Raw genomic sequence first — 16933 nt, 5'->3', positions numbered from 1 at the left:
AGAAGACTACAAAACAACATGAAAAGATGTTCTCAGGAAGTAAAAAGTAAAATTACATGTTACACTTGCACGATGCTCTGAAAGGGCCTCTGCACACTACTAGATCTTGAGTAAATTACAACAAATGTAATTTTTAATTGCTGGACTTGCAGGAAAGTATAGGAAATCTCTAAGGAAGGCACATACACATAAACATAAGGGAAAGCCAGGGTCATCTGATAGGGGACACAAGCGGATACAAAACAAGCACTGGAATCGGAATTAGGGTGACCAATAGTCACAGTTTACCCAGAACTGTCCCAGTGTTAGCACTGAAAGTCCCACATCCCAGGAAACCCCTCAGTCCTGGACTAACCAGACAGTTGGTCATTCTATCAGATATCCAGACTTTGGTCCAACCTCTAGGTACAGAGGCTGAACCTGAGTCACACACATTCAGCAGGATTCACAGGCTAAAGTGTCCCACAATTCTAACATCCTTGTATGTCAGAGCAAATACAAATCTTAGCTGCATGCAAACTGTCCCAATTTAGGAAATAAGGATTCCCCCATATAAGGTTCAACCAAAAATCTGTTTACAATTAAAAATTACTAAACACACAAAATAAGTCACCATGAGTTCTCAGTACAAACAACAAATTTAGATCCCCAAATCTTCAGAAACTGAAATAAACAAGAACTTTAAATAATTAGGTTTGAAATGTTTAAAGGAATTAGAAAGCAAGACACTATCTAAAATGCCAGAAAGAACCAAATCTTTTAGAAATGAAAAACCTATTCCTTCAATAAAATGCAGTCTACAATTAAGACATCAGCTAAAAAAGGAATTAATGAACTCGATCTAATAGCTCAAGAAATTACCCAATTTTTTTATAGCACAGAGACACAAGGAGATAGAAACATAAGAGATCAAGGGAAATGAAAGACAGATTAAAAAGGACAAATCTAATTAAAATTCTAAAGGGACAGAACAGAGAAAATGGAAAAGAAATATCTGAAGACATAACAACTGAGAATTTGCCAAAACTGATAAAAAAAAAAAAATGCACAGACACAAGAAGCAGCACAATATATGCCAAGCAGGAGAAATAAAGAAGAAATCCACACCTGGGCACACTTTAGTAAAAGTGCACAATAAAAACACCAAGAGAAGAGTTCAGAAGTAGCCAAAAGGAAAAGACAGGTGCTTACAAAAGAATGACAATTAGATGATAGAGACATCTCAACAGCGGCACTGGCTGCCAAAATCAATGAAATAGTATCTTCAAAGCACTCAAAGAAAACATAATTATATTCCCAGAAAGATTGTCTTTTAAGAATTAGAGTGAAATAAGAAGACCATTTCAAAAGAACAACAGCTGAAATTTAAGGCCAACTGACCTCGCAATATAACATCTAAAGAATATTCTTCAGGTAGAAAGAAAATGTCTCAGAAGGAAGGCCTAAGAAACAACAAAAAAAGAAATTGTTAAATATGTAGGTAAAATTAAACAATGTCTGTTCAAAACAGAACAATAAAGCAGAAACAGCAGACTCATATTAATATACAATATGTATCAACTTCTAGGTATAGCTCTTAATGCTTTATAGGTACCGTATTTCATTTAAAAGCCTTAGCCTTATGAGAAAGATCCTTTTGTTGTCCACATTTTATAGGTGAGGAAATTGGGGCACAGGCAGGTTAAATGCTTGCCCAATACTATCCAGTAGGCAGCAGAGCTAGGTGTCACACCAGGCTGCTGGTTTCAGTTTCTAGTTTATGTGCTTAACCACTAGACTGTGTCTATGACGAGTGTGGGGGGAGGGTAGAAAACTAAAAAATAAAAAAAAGACAATTTGATCAAAACAAGGATGACCAGAGTCAAAAGTACTCTTAAGGCCTTTATATTGTTTTAGAAGGATGGTTAAAATACTCAACCTTATACTTAATTATCTTAGGTAAGCATGCTAAAATTTAAAGGGCAATCACTAAAAGACTAGAAATAAAGTATAAAATTTCTAAATCACTGGAGGGGTAAAAACAGAATGGAGGTGGGAGCAGGGGAGACCAAAATCAATCCCCTAGAAAGAGAAAAACAAAAGGAAAAATAAACGAAAATGTACAAAGCTTCTGCACAGCAAAGGAAACAATCAACGAAGTAGACATAATCCACAGAATGGGAGAAAACATTTGCAAAATTATTCATCCAACAAAGGATTAATGACTAGAATATATAAGGAACTCAACAGCAAAAGACATTCTGATTTAAAAATGGGCAAAGGATCTGAAAAGACATTTCTCAAAAGGAGACAACAAACGGAGAGCAGGTACATGAAAAAGTGCTCCACATCACTAATCATCAGGGAAATGCAAATCAAAACCACAAGCAGATGTCTTCTCACCCCAGTTAAAATGGCTATTACTAAAAGAGTCAGAAAATAACAAATGCTGATGTGGATGCTTGAGCCCAGGAGATCGAGATCAGCCAGGGCCATACAGTGGGACCCCGTTTCTACAAAAAATTTTAAAATTAGCCAGCATGGTGGCACGCACCTGTGGTCCCAGCTACACAACAGACTGAGGTGAGAGGATGGCTTAAGTCTAGGAGGTGGGGGCTGCAGTGAGCCATTAATCACGCCACCACACTCCAGTGACAGGGTGAGACCCTGTCTCAAAACAAAACAAAACAAAACACTTCTTGGCTATAGCAAAGGCGGTATTTTGAAAGAAAATTCATTGCCTTAAATGCTTATGTTAGTCTGGGCATGGTGGATTACATGTGCAATCCCAACATTTTAGGAGGCCAAGGTGGGAGGACTGCTTGAACCTAGGAGTTCAAGACCATCCTGAGCAACACAGTGAGACCCCGTCTCTACAAAAAATTAAAAAATCAGCCAGGCATGGTGGCACATGCCTGTGGTCCCGGCTTCTCAGAAGGCTGAAGTAGGAGGATCACTTGAGCCCAGGAGGTCAAGGCTGCAGTAAGCCATGATTGCACCACCGTACTCCAGCCTGGACCACAAAATGAGACCCTGTCTCAAAAAACAAAAAAACAAAACAACAACAACAACAAAAAACTTATGTTATAAAAGAAGAAACTGTTATAAAATGTTATAAAACTTAAGTTAGAAAAGAAAACTTATGTTATAAATTAAGGAGCTAAAAATTCAACTTAAAGAAGTTAGAAAAGTACAGCATAAACCAAAAGAGAGTAAAGGAAGAAGATAATAAAAACAGAAATTAAATAAATAAAAAGAAAAAAAAATTAGACAGGCTAAACAAAGCCAAACACTGATTCTTTGCAAAATGTAATCAAAGACACAAAGCTCTGGCAAGATAGATAAAGACACAGCAGCACAAATAAATACTGACAATGAAAAGAAGGCTACAACTAACTACAGACACCATGAAACTTAAGGTAAAATAATACCATGAACAACTTAATGCTATAAAATTAGATAACATATGAAATGAATAAATTCCTAAGAAACACAATTTAACAAAACTACCTCAAGAAGAAAGACAGTCTAAATTGTTCTATAACCACTAAAGAAAATGAATGTGTAGTTTAAAATCATCCCACAAAGAAATCAGGCCATATATTTTACAAACAAGTTCTACCAAACATTCAGGAATAGCCTACAGCAGTATTACACAAACTCAATATTTAAAAAGTGATAATAGCCACAACTAGTTCTAAAAGGTTATTAGAAAATCTGTTTGTCTACTAATTAGTAATATAATCTATTAGATATAATTCATCATACTAAAAGAGTAAAGAGCAGGGAAAAAGATCATTGCAATACAAGCAAAAAAGTATCCTAAAATTCAACACTCATGGCCGGGCACGGTGGCTCACGCCTGTAATCCCAGCACTTTGGGAGGTCGAGGTGGGCGGATCACGAGGTCAGGAGATCGAGACCATCCTGGCTAACACAGTGAAACCCCATCTCTACTAAAAATACAAAAAATTAGCTGGGCGTGGTGGCGGGCGCCTGTAGTCCCAGCTACTCGGGAGGCTGAGGCAGGAGAATGGCCTGAACCCAGGAGGCGGAGCTTGCAGTGAGCCAAGATCGTGCCACTGCACTCCAGCCTGGGCAACAGAGCGAGAGTCCTTCTTAAAAAAAAAAATAAAAATAAAATTCAACACTCATTTTTTTTTTTAGATTCCAAATTAGGAAGAGAATTTCCTTATTCTGATAAAGGATATTTACCTGCAATCTATAGCAAACATCATATTTAAGAATTAAATAAGATAAAGATGTCTGTATCATGCTGTACTAGAAATCCCAGACAAAGTAGAAAGATGAGAACCCCACTACCACACAGTACTGGAGGTCCGAGCTACCACAGAAGACAACAAAAATCAATACAAGGTATAGGAAGACTGGAAAGAAAGAAAACAAGCCACCTAGGCTGAAATCCCAAACAAACTGCACATGCAAATTATTAAAGGTGATTTCATAAATGTTATGTAATTTAAGACAGCCATATAAAAGGAATCATTATTCCCATTTTCTCTATGAGGAAATAGAGGCTCAGAAAGGTTTTGAGCAACTTGCCTGAAGTTGAAGTCCCCCCAGCATATTAAGTACTGAAGCCAGAATTCAAACCAACTGATAATTTCCGTGCTCTTCACCGTAGACCACATGACCTCCCCTCAGTTAATACTCACCCATTTTGCCAGTGGGCTAAAGGACAGCTGCACTAGTATCATTTGCCACTTTAAAAACAGTCACTTGGTCACATTCACTAGCTAAGAACACCCTCCTCAGCCTGGCATTCAAGGGCCTTCACAGAAGGGCCATACACCTACCTATTGTGCCAGTCTTGTCTTCACCAGGGTCCTCTATAAAAATTACTCTCCTTTCAAAGCATTAATATATTTACTGCCTGTACTAAGCTCCAAGCTAATCCATCCAAGTACAATGCTCATCCCAAATTCCCCCAATTTTAGCCATCTTTCATGATGCAGCTTCGACATCACCTATTCCATAAATCCTTGCCAGTTCCTCCCTAGTAAGTATGGTCTTCTACAGCAAATGTTTCTATCTTAAGTTGCTCATTCAATTCTACACCATATTATAAGTATTTGAGCCCCTATCATCCGTGCTAACTTGGGAGTTACTTAACGGTAAGGACTTTTAAATGTCTATTCATCAAGACATCTAGCAAGCAAAATGTACATATATATTACGTATTCAATAAATGCATGTTCAATTGAATAAAAGTGCTTTTATTTGTATAGGTGTTAAAACTGTTTTACTCTAGAAACAAATGACCCTATGTAGGAATAAAAATACTTTTCCAATGATGTCATAAATTATATTATAGGCCAATAAACTACAGGAGAAGTCTTTTTACTGCCATGACAGAAATAAACACTACACATGCATATGTCTGGACACGCAAATGCTAGATGGAGCTTAGCAACTCCATTCACCCTGTAATTTGAACCCAGATCTGTATGGATCTCAAACTCATATACTCCAGGTTGGCCTCTCCTCTTCACTGTAAACATCCCACTGTGTCCTAAGATTTACTACCTGGTTTATCTTCCCTACTACAATATGAACCTTCTGAGGGCAAGAAATAATGTCTTCATCACTGAATCTCCAGACCTAGAAAAGAACTCAGTACATATCTGCTGATAAATGACCATTAAATGTAGGAAGAAGCCCAACATGCTGACCCCTTCCAAAAGCATTACTGTGCATCCTCACAAAAGAATAAAGAGATGACCCTGAGTGGGAAATTACAAGTCCTATTATGTTCACTATCTTCTCACTAAGAAGGAAATTGCATATTTTAGAAAATTTTCCACTGAAAGAGCTGAAATAAAAATTTGGGGTTCTTAAAAAGCTAAATTCTAGTCATCTAAAACACTGCAGTCTTGGATGGCAATAAACCCATCGAGCATAATTACACAATAAAATTTGTCTTTGTCTTGAATTACTAATAAATACCATTACAATAAGAGTTCCAAGTAGCTAAAAATATCCCCAAGCTCCTGCCAATGTCCTACAGTTACAGTGTTTAGGTGATGATATCATACTGAAATTTACTAGGAATACAAGACCAGTAAGACAAGATCTTTTCACAGACCCCTGATAACACAGAAAATTTCAACTAGTCTATGGTCTAGCATGTATACAAGAATAAACAAGTTTAGATGTAATAAAAAGTTTACTCTCTTGGTTACAGGTACAGAGGAAATTACTAAACACAATCCATTTCCTTTATAAAACAGAAGAAACAGAAATAATTGCGAGAGAAAACAATGGCTGTGGCAAAACAATTCTGCATTACTTCTACCACCACATTCCATATTCCAGAAAATTATTATATCTGTACAAAGAAAGGTACAATTGATTTTGATAAATCTGAATTTTAGAATGTCTTTTGGATTATTACTTAGAATTCTTAAAGCTTAACTAGCACAAATTTCAGTAAATTTTTTAACTTACAATTTCAAGTTCTTTCCAAAAAAACTGAATGGAATGAATTGCAACAGATAATGGCAGTTTGTAATTTTCCTAATTTTTTACAGCCAAATATTTTCATGAATACCTATATATTGTTAAACTAAAATGAAAACAAAACACCAATTTACATCATGATGAGTAAATCTGTTTTCACATCTGCTGCCATCTTTTTTACTTGCAAAAATAATCCCCTGGCATTTTCATGTTTTTCATATAGAAAGAACTCAAATGGAGAGCTGAAACGCAGCCAGCAACTGAACAGAGCCCTGGCTATAGCCCAGCCACAGTTGGGTTCTATGGGAGGCATGAATGCCAAGTGATTACTTCTTGGTTCTGATGGTAAGCAGAAGTGCCTGACCCTCGGCCAACAGATGGACAGGGAAGACACAGAGAGCACACCCACACTGCCCATCTACGCCAGAGATCAGGGCAGGGCAGGGCAGGGCGACAGGGGAACAAAGCTAACCATGGACCCGTGCCTATACAAATGGATGCACTTCCAATCCTAATATATGTGCTTAGAAAACTACATGGAAGCGGCTGTGAGCTATTCATTAGATGATTTCCAACATACAGAGAGAATCTCAGGGTGGTGAACAGCACTCACAAACAGGCCTGGCACAGAAGGAATGAGCAGGCCTGTACTGTAAGGCAAACCACAGTAGGAATTCAGGTAGGAATCATCAGTCAGAGACTGAAGGAGCAGAATACAGATGTCAACATCATAAATGGCCAGCAAAAGCGTTTCCTTACATTGCCAAAACTCTCGCATAATGACTTTTTGGACAGAAATATTCTTGTTTCCTCATTACAATGGAACTACTGCGATTAATCAAGCAAGAATAAACAAATAATTGTTTGTTGTTATAAACAACAAATTATTTGTTATAAAGAATTATTTATTGTTGCTTAACAACAACAAAAAATCTACTAACAGATCAGTCCAAGACTAGATAACATAAAGCTAACATAAAAATACAAAATCTGGACCCTGAACGTAAACTGTTCACAATCTGTTAGGAAGGGGAAACTCAAATATATGAAATAATCAGAGAACAATTAAGAGTGAGGGTGTGGAGCTCTGTGTAGGGCTTGAACAATCAAAGACCTTGAGAATCATACCAGCAACAGAAAGTGTTGAACCTGAAAAGCAGGAGAACTAGGTACTTGTACTATCTGTGATCATTAAAGATGAAGACAAAAGAAGAAAAGACATATCTGAGGCAGAAAACATGCTGGTTAACCTTTCATAGCCACAGCAACCCTGTGAGGTAGGTATCATCCCCATTCCACAGGCAAGGAAACTGAGGCTTACATCTCAGGCAAGTTATTTAACCACTGTGGTCTCAGTTTTTTCATTTGTAAAATCCAGGAATTAACATAATCAGCAGTTTTCAAACTGGGACCAGCCAAACACCAGTTTTCTAGCATTGACTCAGAGCCCTGAAGTGGGCAGGGCTGCAGGCCAAATGTACCAAAGCCTCTGGTCAGCAGCTCAGTACCTATTTCTCCACAGAATGTTTTGCCATTATAACCACAGCACTAAGAACAGCACTCAGTATATAATGGGTGGTCAGCTAAAAAGTGAGGAATGAACGAATCAAGCAGATGGCATGTCATCACTGACTTAAGCTGACTCTCATTCACGGCGGCTCATTTCCTTATATGTCTAGCGATGTTTCTATTGTCAGCATATCTCCAGCTCTTCATCAGCTGGTGGAGGGTAGCATTCTTCCTGAAGGGATGTGCATTTATTTCTTTCTGCCAAGCACCCCTGGGCTCTTCCAACTCAGAAGCATTTAGATTTGTTTCTCAGCTTGGGGTTTTCCAGACCATGCAGGTAGCATTAATTCAAATCCCAAGCCAAACAGTCTCAAAAGAGACTTTTTCTTTTTAACCTCATTTGCTGATGGATGTTTTTGTTTTGTTTTCCAGCCTGGTCTCCATCTGGCCTGAATAAGTCCCAGGCCCTGGCCTTCAGTGCTCACTTCCCAATCCAGTTTTAGACCTTCTGTCTCCCAGAAACACTCACTCCTCTTTCTCTTTTTCCCCACCTATGGATTTTTCTCACTTTCTTTTGATAAAGACTTTTAAAGGATGTTTGCTGTATCTTTTGCAGTATTTCTAAGGGCTTAGAGCAGGAGAGTTTTCCAGAATATATGGTCAGCCTCATTTACAGGAGGGTCCATTATCTACCACTTTTCACTTTGGATGTGGTTTAGAAATCATTCCCTGAGGTAAGTGAGCGCAGAAACTACATAAGCCGTCAAAAGAGAGGAGGACATCCCAGGGGACTCCCAGAGAGGGTGAAGAAAAACACAAGCAGCCAATACAAGAGAGAGGCTGAAGCTGGCTGGGGTGGAGGAGGAGCCTGAGGTGCAAGGAGCAGACCTGCTGAAGCAGAAGGCTGGAGGCAGTTTATTTCCTAGTGAAAGGAGACCAACTTGCACTTTAGCAATTAGTTCTGAAGGATGACTGGTAGGTAAATGAATATAATGATTCTATTTACTGGTACTTCCACCAATAAAGAGGACAGTTTAAGAACATAGTAGTATCACTTGCATATATAATTCTATAAGGACAAGCACACAGATCCAAAGTTGAATCAAATTCAGGCAGGAAATAGCACACAGGAAACCCCAAGTACAAGGAACTAAGATGAATGAAGGGGACGCTGTGCTCTGCCTGCTGTAAAGTGCTAAGATTCAGTGCACAAGCCAAAACCTTACATTTTACACAAGAATTTTGTTACACAGAGTGGAAAATAAGTGAACTATCACCAGGGGCTTTGAAACATTTATTATTCTGATTCGATTATTATTGAATGCAGCTAGACATAGTGTTTCAAAATTTCTAAAAATGATTTTCTTTTATTACAACAATAACCATTTATGGAAGATATTAATAGTTACAAGTTGGCAAAATGAGGCTAAAAGAAGCCATAGAGCCATGGTGGCAGCACTGTATCTTCTAGGTTCTTACAGATGAAGGCCTTTATAGGGTTTTTTTTTTTTTTTTGAGACAGAGTCTTGCTCTGTCACCCAGGCTGCAGTGCAGTGGTGGGATGTCAGCTCACTGCAACCTCTGCCTCCTGGATTCAAGCGATTCTCCTGCTTCAGCCTCCTGAGTAGCTGGGACTACAAGTGTGCGCCACCACCATGCCCAACTAATCTTTGTATTTTTAGAGGTGGGGTTTCACCATGTTGGCCAGGCTGGTCTCGAACTCCTGACCTCAAATGACCCACCCGCCTCGGCCTCCTAAAGTTCTGGGATTACAGGTGTGAGCCACCGCACCCAGCCCATAGATTTTCATGTAATATAACGTTCTGTATATGAAATAATTAAAATAATTCTAGACAGAGAAAGGGTTACCATGACATGGGGTTCATCAAGAAAGCATCTGTGGTCCTGGAAGATCCAGATGCCTGCTTTACACAGGTGTTATTACAATTAACACTAATAAGAATAAAAAGTGTCAGGGAAAATTCAGTTGATTCTTGACTACTACCATGCCCTATAGGTGCACAAATATAACATGAGAAAATTAACGGCAGGATTTAAATCTCATAGCCGTTCTTCCCAGAAAATAGCATTACCTCAAATCAAAGAGTAGACACTGGGTAGCAGGAAAAAAGATAATGATCCAAATGTTCCCTTAACCCACATTTCAGTCAAAGGTTATAATCACAGCTGGACATAATGAACATTAGTTTGGGGTTCAGCAATGATTTATATCATCTAGTTCTTAGAGAGAATTCATATTCACTTATCAAAAGCTTACCTTTTAGAAGTAACAAATCAGTTCTATTTCCTTCAAGTTCTTATACCACAAATTTAAGATCTTCACAAAATAGTATTTGTGCGCCTAAACGTGGAGATACTCAGCTTGCCCCAGGACTAAACGAGAAAGAAAAATTAACTACGATTAGTGAGAAAAGGTTCCAGAAGCAACAAGCATAAATTCAAAGGAAGTACTTAAAAATGAACATGCACTGTTGTTTTAAAGAATCTATTAGAAACAGGACTCTTTCCGAGAAGAACGTAAAGCACCTAATTAAAAGCACAAAATAAGACTGTTTATAATAACTTTTAAAAGGAAAAATAGAGTTAAGAAAAAGAAGACAGCAAAAATGTTAATGCAAAGTATAAAAAACTTGGCCTGAAGTATACTCTTGATCAGGGCAAAAGAGACTCAGGATGGCTTACACAAATCTTATCAGAAATGAGGAAACTGACTAGTTAGCCAGGAAAGATGTTTTTCCCAGTATTAAATTTTGAAGAAATGTCACCAATGAAGCACTACGGAAGAGTCATCAGATGGTGGAAGGGACAAAGACAATAATCGCACACAAAGGTAAAAACAGGGTTTACAGTTATTTCCTATAGCGAACATGAATAAAAGCTTAACATTAGGTAACTCAGTAAAAGCAATGTTTTAAGGGCTAGGTTAATGTGGTCCAAAACATGCTATGAACAAAACAGAAAAGAGAACCTGTCCTTCCCCTTCTCCCTAAAAATCATGACTCTTAATGAGGCCAGCTAACAAGCTAAGGATTGGTTCTAAGGCTCGGCACTGCATTTACCCACCTCCCTGCTTCGCTGTGAGATGTGACCACCTGCCCCCATCAACCCTTCTGGCTAATGGAAGGATAAAAACCAGAATAGAAATGCCTCACTACATTTAGGCCAGTTCTGTAAATAAAAAAAAAAAAAGAAAAAAACAAACTACGGTGACCAGCTGGCCAACATAGTGAAACCCCGTCTCTACTAAAAATACAAAAAATTAGCCAGGCGTTGTGGTAGGCGCCTGTAATCCCAGCTACTCGGGAAGCTGAGGCAGAAGAATTGCTTGAACCCAGGAGGCGGAGGTTGCAGTGAGCTGAGATCATGCCACTGTACTCCAGCCTGGGCAACAAGAGCAAAACTCCGTCTCAAAAAAAAAAAAAATTACGGCAGGAATTTCAACCCAGGATTTAAGTCTGAATTACCTCGCTGAGATACCAGTAAAATGCACGGAAACAAATGAGATGTTCTTTCTCCTTCTGCCTTTTTAAATATCCCTCCCATAACACCCACAAAGTGAGGTGGTTCACCCTGGCCCCCTGTCATAATCCATTCACCCCAGTCATTTGCCCAAAGAAATGGGAGTGCAAAAGCTACAAGTGAGCTATTACTCCTCACGTTTAATGTAAGGTATCTGCTATTCATTTCTTTTTAAATAAAATATTTTTTTTAAATAAAGATCAACTAAATTTATATATCCATCCATCTGTCCATTTATTCATTCACTGTACAAACACTTGAGTGCCTAACATCCCAGGTACTGTGCTAAGCAGAATAAAACAGCCTTAACTTTCTAATTTAGATGACAAATTACAGCATTTCTCTCTCCCAATTTAAACAGTTAAAAGAGTGCACCTTTCAAAGACCATTAGAATGTGAGACTTTCTTCTGCTTGGGTCCTCAAATACAAAATCATATCTTCAATTAATCACCCAACTATCACCACTCTATAAGGAAAGCCAGGCTTGCAGACTTGTCTCGGCAGCCAACAGTTAGACAGCTGCACAGGCACTGAGGCAGGGCCTCACTTAAGTGGAAATCAAACTATGCAGGGACTCCTTCTGACCAGTTTTCTCCTTTGGCATGAAGCACTTCTTAACTTCACTGAAGAATTTCTGTAAGAAACCAATTTTCACAACAAAAATAAAATCTATATTCAGGTAGCCACTTGTCCCAAAACGCTAATAAAATAGATTCCTGGTAAAGAAAAATGAAGAAAAGATAATTTTAAATAACCAGGGAGGAAAAGGTAATAAATGATCAGTTGAAATACCAAAAATAAAAAGGCAATTAAAACAAGATAAAATGGCATGAATGCATAGTATCATGGACTTGGCATGGCTTCAATTATTCATTTCTTAATGTATAAGTTTTTTTTTTTAAGTGTATTCCTATTACACTGGTCTTGCTACCATGGTAAGGTTAATGCTATACTACAATTCTAATTAAAATTCATACTGAGGCCCAACTCTCAACATTCACGTTGATAAATAAAAGGAAATGGCAATGGAATACATGAGAAATACGCAACTTTCCTTCTTACCAAACTGTCAATGTTAACTTCCCAGTTATGGAGAAAGTCAAACCCTCATGTCTACCGTGGTACATCTCTTGTCTATCCACGCAGTTAGTGGTGCACGTTTAGCCGCGCCGTAAAGAAGCCATCACCTCACTTCACAACTGTGTTCTGAAATAAGCCCTCTGGTCTAGGGAAAAACTGTCTAGGCAGAGGTTCACATGCTGAATTCCAAGCCAAACACGTATCAAGTGTTCACAGCTGTCTGCTGTTTTGAGAACTTCTTGGAAGAGAATGAATAGGTCTGCTGTATATCTCACTAAGAGTAAAGAGGACCTACACCATTCTAGGGGGGAGGAGGAGGAAAGAGGCCAAGGACACGTTCCCAATTATGCTATCGTCAAATGGCTGGCCTGGGAGAGAGAGAGTCTCCATTTTCTTTTCTCTTTTTTTCTTAACATAATTAATTAAACACAGATGAAGTCATTTGAAACTAATTTTTGTACCATGTAAGCCATGTGCTAAAGATTTTCCTCATAAATGTACATAGCTATCATAAACTGAGGCTAGAAATTATCTTCTAAATGTATTAGTGTCAAACACAATATTACTGTCTTCCTGTGACATTAAGATCAGAACACAGCAGTGAAGGGAAAAGAACATATCTTTATTCTATCATACTTGAGCTAAAATCATAAAGATGTACTAAAGCAATTTAAGTGTGAATTTAACAATATCTTTTAAAAGTTTAAACTAGATGGTAGAAAGCATATATAATTTAAGTGTTGTTCTACATTTTCAAAAACTATGGCCAGTATTCTGGATCCCCATGGGGTCTACGTAAAGAAAGCTAAACTCACCCAGGCAAGCTCCCCAAATAGAGACTGCGACTTACCTCCAGCTCTCCTTCCTTTCACTGGTTCTACAACAGTGCCCTAAACATAGGAGGTCCTCTAAAAGTATTTGTTCAATAAGATGCTTAAAGGGGAAAAATATCAGAGTCAAATAAAGAAGACCTACTGGCACCTATTTAAAAAAAAACAACTAATAAAATAGGTAAAATGATCAAGAAGAAAATAATCTCACTATTATCAGAGCAACTGTTCTTCTCAACTTACAATGTCAAAACGTTCTCAAATTACATCAAACAAAAAGTATCATCAAAGTTAACATTACATTTTTTTTCTAGGAAAGATCTAAGTATATGTATTGAAAACTAAGATTTTCAATCAATTTAATCAACACGAGCATACAGATAATAGTTTAGTACTACTAATAAAAATATCTTTTGGAAAGTGCTGGATCATTTTACACTAAAGCATATGGCCAAAAAAAAAAAAAAAAACTAGTATTTTCTTCTACATTTCCCCTCTAAACACTACAAAATGCACTACATCAAAATAATTGTATGGAAACATACAGTACTAGACTTGCTCTTTGTGACGCTGTGTTGTCAATACAGCTCATTGTACCACACAGTACAGGCCGGACACCTTTAGCAGTCTCAAAGGAGCTGTGAAAACACAGACCTTACACTTCCCCCAATACTTCATCTAATGCAAACAGAGGGCAGTCCACTTGACAGACATGCAACAGACTTAAGATCCCTTGAAGCTCAGTTATTCCATGCCTATGATGATGAATTTAGCACAAGAGGAAGGGAGTCCACATTCACCTCCACCTATGCTGAGAGAACCCAACAAAAGCTTGAGCCTGGGCTCTGGTTCAAAGGCCACAGCAGCAAAAGAAGTCAAGAGAATTCCAGGGATGAGGTGATGGGAGTTGATATGATGCTCTCTGAGTGAAGGAAACAGAGTTGCCTCAAGCCAAGCTTGAGATGGCCCAGAAAGACCCCAAAGGTTACTGCTGCCAGAAAAAGAAAAGAAGGGATATCTCTGGTACCTGGGACTGTTACAGGGAGTTGTTTCAGAATATCTGCATCACTGAAGGACATCATCCCAAGAAGTCCCCGAATTAAGATCTGATATTTAAGGTGCAAAGTGACAGCTTCCACACAAAGGCCAAAAGTTACCCTCCAGGCCACCAGAAACTCAGTGTAACCAAGCCTAGTGTGACACTAGAAACAAGACAACTACCTACACAAGCCACACTGAGCAGGAGGGAGGGATGGGGCAAGAGTTGTTCTGGCTACTGTGGCCAAAGCTAACCCTTGCTCCTGGTGGCCCTAACATAAATCTCCCCAATTAACCCACGGACTATGCTGTTAAAATCTTCTTACAAACAGGTTGTTCAGAACTCTGAAAAAATATTTCTAGAGAAGTAATGTCATAAGCATTATCACTGCTACACAGGCTAATCTGTAAAAGTCATTTTAACCCATGATGTACTTGGGCTGCAACACCAAAAGTAATTTCTCTGATGCTCTTTAATATCTACAAAGAAATCTCATTTTCCTGACCTCCCTGACTGAGAGGTCATTAAAGATGACATTCAAGACCAAGAGACAGACCCAGCGTAAATAGATGCTGTAGGGCTGGGCATGGTGGCTGACGCCTGTAATCCCAGCACTTTGGGAGGCCGAGGCATGAAGATCACTTGAGCCCAGGAGTTTGAGACCAGCCTGGGCAAAATGGTGAAAAACTGTCTCTAATAAAAATACAAAAAATTAGCCAGGTGTGGTAGCACACGCCTGTAGTCCCAGCTACTTGGGAAGCTGAGGTGGGAGGACCACTTGAGCCTGGGAAGTTGAGGCTGCAGTGAGCCATGATTGCAGCACTGCACTTAAGCCTGTGCAACGGGAGCAAGACCCTATCTCAAAAAAGAAAAATAGAAAAAAGGAAAAAAAGATCAAAAAAAAAAAGAAGGCCAGCAGAGGTCTTGGCAAACAAACAAACATGTGGGTTCTAGTAAGTTAGGCCTTCTCTATTTCCATAATATTTTGGTATTATTATTAGCAAATATACTATATATTTATACAATATACATTTATGTAAATATACTGCTTGCATAACACCTTGGTAGGTCTGCAGAGAAGGCAGTGCTTCCAATTATTCTGAATTTAAAAAGAGAGTGCTGGGCAAAGGGACCCTATGACACAAGGGTGTCGAGCTGGCACCAACTATATTGACCTACTGTCAACTAAATAAGTTATGAACTCAGTACAACAGTTCTGAGAGTCATGTTTACCATTCCATTGTCAACTAAGAACACGTTTTTGTTGCTTTAGAAGGAGGAGTTTGTGACCAATGTGAGACTCCATGTTTACTATAAAAAAAAAAAAATTAGCCAGGTAGTGGTTGCACATCTGTAGTCCCAGCTACTCGGGAGGCTGAGACGGGAGGATGACTTGAGCCCAGGAGTTTGAGGCTGCAGTGAGCTATGATCATGCCACTGCACTCCAGCTTGGGTGTCAGAGCAAAACCTTGTCTCAAAAAAAAAAAAAAAAAAAAAAAAAGAAAGAAGGAAGAAGAAAGAAGGAAGAAGAAAAAGTCTCCCAGCCGGGCGCAGTGGCTCACGCCTATAATCCCAGCACTTTGGGAGGCCAAGGTGGGCAGATCATTCGAGGTCAGGAGTTCGAGACCAGCCTGCCCAACATGATAAAACCCCGTCTCTACTAAAAACATAAAAATTAGCCAGGCATGGTGACGCACACCTGTAATCCCAGCTACTTGGGGGGCTGAGACAGGAATGTCGCTTAAACTCTTGCAGCGGAGGTTGCAGTGAGTTGAGGTCGTACCACTGTACTCCAGCCTGAGTGACAGAGCAAGACTGCCTTAACAAAAAAAAAAAAAAAGAAAAAGTCTCCCTAGTTTCTTACAGTCATTACTCCTGCTCAATATTTAGAAAGTATATGTGAACTGTACACTCTTATATTCACAGCAGGGGCCTACCCTCCCTCAATACTTTCACAGAATGACACTTCTTTGAAAGTCACAGGGTCTTAAATAAGACGACAAGTTACTGTCCCCCACAGCAGAACTACAAGCAAGATCTTAATTTGCTAAGTTACTGCTTATTTACTAATATTACCCCAAATTCTATGTTTTTGCTTACTACAGAAATTCTCATAAGACCTATTTCCTTGGGCTCCATGCTGACAGGTTTGGTTACTGAAGAAAATGAAAGAACTTGCCATTAGTGTAGTTATGTTTATCAAGGTGGGTTCAAAGGAATCTCTAGGGACAGTGATGAAGAGCTGCCGTGGGTTAGAATGGGCATTGAGAGCTAAAGAAAGTAGTAACTGTGGCCATCCAGATTGCTAGACTTGTTGCTCAATTTGCAAATCAGTGCCAGGAGAATATGAATTGGTGAGGGTCAGTGTGGGACCTTGAAGATTACCATCTCCCATGGTCTTTCACAGGCAGGAATATGGCCAAACCCTCTCAGGCTCAGCTTCTCTCCCTGTATGTCCCTGGCCAGTTTTCTTCC

General features: G+C 38.9%; 1 protein-coding gene across 4 annotated transcripts in view; it reads right to left on the bottom strand.

The window, feature by feature from the left end:
* Positions 1-16933, bottom strand: part of TULP4 (TUB like protein 4) — a 293022-nt gene that overhangs the window by 235749 nt on the left and 40340 nt on the right. For 2 of the 4 annotated variants that reach the window (XM_030809905.1, XM_030809906.1), the window contains exon 2: positions 10247-10362. The exons of 1 other annotated variant lie outside the window; for it this stretch is intronic. The gene's annotated coding sequence lies outside the window, so the exon portion shown is untranslated. Of the gene's footprint in view, positions 1-1380; positions 1417-10246; positions 10363-16933 lie in introns of those variants that run through there. One more of the 4 variants, XM_030809911.1, reaches the window with a different exon arrangement.

Source organism: Nomascus leucogenys, chromosome 3 (genome assembly GCF_006542625.1).
Source record: "Nomascus leucogenys isolate Asia chromosome 3, Asia_NLE_v1, whole genome shotgun sequence".
In the NCBI taxonomy this organism is placed as follows: domain Eukaryota; kingdom Metazoa; phylum Chordata; class Mammalia; order Primates; family Hylobatidae; genus Nomascus; species Nomascus leucogenys.
The sequence above is the reverse complement of the archived record's forward strand: the minus strand, read 5'-3'. Positions and strand labels throughout refer to the sequence as shown.